Here is a 3,868-nt window from a genome sequence, read left to right as displayed (position 1 = left end):
ATAGAATATATTTTCTAAAAATGGATTGAGTTACTAACATGAAACCTCTTATTACTTGCGTAAATAGTATGGCATCCCAGGCCTCTGCTATCTCTATTCGTGCTTTCTCCTTTCTTTTGTTCTCCTCGTTTTTTATTTTCTTTTTGTTTGCTCTTCTGTATACTCTACAATTTTGAATACTTTCCTTTTTCCTACCCAATTTTTAAAAATTTGTTTAATAAACCCGGAGATATCAAAAGAAATTTTTCTCTCCTTATCATTCAGAAAAGATAAAAAGACTTCAGGATAATAAACATTGTCTAGAATTTCTCTTAGATTCGAACTCATAGCTTATGATAGAACTAGAATAGAGATTTTTGTTTCCTACTCACGCGAGCCCATATTCTTGCTTTTTTATCAATCTCTAATTCTGATCTTCACCCCCAATCTGATATTATGGTGCCGGTATAGACCGAAATTCCGTTAATGTCCAATTTTGACCGATAATAAATGCCAAGGCTTTGCAGTATTTGATTGATCACAATTCTATATATTCCATTTACTATAGAAGTTCCGAGGGAATTCAGTAGAGGAATGTTTCCAATCAAAATATTTTGTTCTTGCATATCCCTACTGGTTTTCAAAAATTAATCCTGCAGATACATATAAAACAGACCTATCAATCTGCATGGATCATACCTTTCCTTCCACTTCCAGCTCCTATGTTAATAGGAATGGGACTTATTCTTTTTCCGACAGCAACAAAAGATCTTCGTCGTATATGGGCCTTTACGAGTATTTTATTGTTAAGTATAGTAATGATTTTTTCTAATCTGTCTATTCAGTTAATAAATAGCAGTTCTATCTATCAATATATATGGTCGTGGACTCTCGATAATGATTTTTCTTTAGAATTTGGATACTTTATCGATCCACTTACTTCTATTATGTCAATGTTAATAACTACTGTTGTAATTATGGTTCTTATTTATAGTGATAATTATATGGCTTACGATCAAGGATATTTGAGGTTTTTTGCTTATATGGGTTTTTTTCAGTATTTCTATGTTGGGATTAGTTACTAGTTCGAATTTGATAGAAATTTATATTTTTTGGGAATTGGTTGGAATGTGTTCCTATCTATTAATAGGGTTTTGGTTTACACGACCGCTTGCGACAAATGCTTGTCAAAAAGCGTTTGTAACTAATCGTGTAGGGGATTTTGGTTTATTACTAGGAATTTTAGGTTTTTATTGGATAACAGGTAGGTTTGAATTTCGGGATTTATTCGAAATATTCAATAACTTTTTTTTATAATAATGAAGTCAATTCTCCATTTGTTACGTTGTGTGCTGCTCTATTATTTGCGAATTCATAAGGGATTTAGTTGTCTATGTATTGTTCCATTCGATCTTTTAGGTCCCGACTTCAACTCGACGGTTATGGCACGATACCCTTAAAAAGCCTATATGCGATGGATAAACTCCTGTAACCATGCCTTTTTTGCTTGCTCGAACATAACAAAATTTCTTTCCAAAAGAAAGTAAATGGTTAAGTCCATAAAACAAAAAGTATTTTTTACAAGGTACAAATCGCAATTTTTATTTATTTGTTCAAAAATTGACCATAGATCAATTTCCCTTTTGATTTGGGAGTATTGATTACACCCCTAATTCTGAGCTTCATGTTACTCTTGCCAAGTGACATGTCAGATACGGGACATCCTCACTTAGATTGACTGGGATGACAGTTTCTCATTCTGAATCTGTAAAATCAAAATTTTGATCAAATCACACATCGCCATAAACTAGGTAATATTCAAGTACCTCAAAGGGCTAGCTCTATCAGAGCTATTATGTTGGAATTGAGTCGTATCGCTTCCCATTTGTTTTGGCTTGGCCCTTTTATGGCAGATATTGGGGCACAGACTCCTTTCTTCTATATTTTTCGAGAACGAGAATTGATATATGACCTATTCAAAGCTTCCACCGGTATGCGCATGATGCATAATTATTTTCGTATCGGAGGAGTAGCTGCTGATCTACCTAAATAGATACTATGTTTACATATGGATCCCCTACGTCGTTCCATTCCATTTAGGATTAGGAATAGGCGTAATCGGACCTGCTTTTTCCATATCTCTTGTTATTTTGGGGACCTTGTTCACCTCGTTGAGCTTCTATTGAATCGAGAAATAAAATAGGTTTGATTGGCCATCATTTTGATATTTGCTATATACATAAGGCATTGTATTCTCCGGATAATTCAAATCGAAGCAATCGGATGTCCAACTCGGGCCTATATGACTGATCAATAGAAATACTCCACCTTTGTCATATATTCCATACATCACACTAGATATATATCATATTCATGGAATATGATTCACTTTCAAGGCATACTGAATAGGGAGCCGCCGAATACACCAGCTACACCTAACATGTGAAATGAGTGCATAAGGATGTTGTGCTCAGCCTGGAATACAATCATGAAGTTGAAAGTATCAGAAATTCCTAGAGGCATACCATCAGAAAAACTTCCTTGACCAATTGGGTAAATCAAGAAAACAGCGGTAGCGGCTGCAACAGGAGCTGAATATTCAATAGCAATCCAAGGTCGCATACCGAGACGGAAACTAAGTTCCCACTCACGACCCATGTAACAAGCTACACCAAGTAAGAAGTGTAGAACGATTAGTTCATAAGGACCACCGTTTTATAACCATTCATCAACGGATGCTGCTTCCCAGATTGGGTAAAAGTGCAACCCGATAGCTGCAGAAGTAGGAATAATGGCACCTGAACTCAATCACTTGCTGCCGTTACTCTTCAGTTTTCTGTTGAGGTCTATACTGTAGAGGTACTCAAATTGGATCAGTGGTCGATTTCTAGGTTTCGTCGTAAACCTAATTCGGCTCTAGAATCAAATTGACTCTTTTACCCTCCATTGAAGATTGAAGAAAGATAAAAAGAGAATTTATCAGCCCCAGATGGGTAAATGATCAAATTGCCACCCTTCCTTTCGTAGAAGTTCAAAAATGCTATAAAAAAATACTATGTGGCTCCGTTGCTTTCTATTTTAAAATGGATTATTTGTTATATCTTTGATTGAGCAATGCCTTATATATATAGCAAATATCAAAAAGATGGCCAATCAAACCTATTTTATTTCTCGTTTCAATAGAAGCTCAACGAGGTGAATAGGGTCCCCAAAATAACAAGAGATATGGAAAAAGCAGGTCCGATTACGCATATTCCTAATCCTAAATGGAATGGAACGACGTAGGGGATCCATATGTAAACATAGTATCTATTTAGATACTCTTGAACGACCCTTTGAGAATGTATTTAACCTTATTCCGGCCTAACATAAATGGTATAACCCACCTCGTCCTTAATACCGCATACAAAGCTAAAAAAGAAGATAATCTTCTGCTAGATCCCTTATTTTCCTGGGATTGTAGCTCAATTGGTCAGAGCACCGCCCTATCAAGGCGGAAGCTGCGGGTTCGAGCCCCGCCAGTCCCGACGGATCCAATAAATACATCTATTCATTTCACCCTTTCAGAGAACATAGTAAAGGGTGTCGGGGGGCATAATTTCATTCCCAAGCAAAAAAGAGTCTTTCTTTCTTTTTTCTTTCCTATGTTTTCCATTTCGCGTTTATTGTTTGTTTAGATTTGTAACTATGTGACTAATCGAAGTGGAAAGGCAATCTAATAATCCTTCATCAGAGGATTATCCAAGCAAGACACAAGATAAGATATAGAAAAAAAAGAAACGGATAATAAATATAAAGAATTTTTGATTAATTGGTTCAAAAATCCAAAGTATTTTTTGGCAATTATTTTTTTGATTCTGGACCGCGAGAGTTATTTATTTTGATCTCT

The 3,868-nt window shown here is 35.6% G+C and overlaps 1 non-coding gene across 1 annotated transcript; it reads left to right on the top strand.

Annotated features, from left to right (window-relative positions):
* The first annotated feature begins 3,432 nt into the window (after positions 1 to 3,432).
* Positions 3,433 to 3,506, top strand: TRNAD-AUC (transfer RNA aspartic acid (anticodon AUC)). Its single transcript has one exon. It is a non-coding gene; the product is annotated as a tRNA-Asp (tRNA).
* The last annotated feature ends 362 nt before the right edge of the window (positions 3,507 to 3,868 follow it).

The sequence above is a fragment of the Primulina tabacum genome, chromosome 6 (genome assembly GCF_025594145.1).
Source record: "Primulina tabacum isolate GXHZ01 chromosome 6, ASM2559414v2, whole genome shotgun sequence".
Taxonomy (NCBI): Eukaryota; Viridiplantae; Streptophyta; class Magnoliopsida; order Lamiales; family Gesneriaceae; genus Primulina; species Primulina tabacum.
The sequence above is the reverse complement of the archived record's forward strand: the minus strand, read 5'-3'. Positions and strand labels throughout refer to the sequence as shown.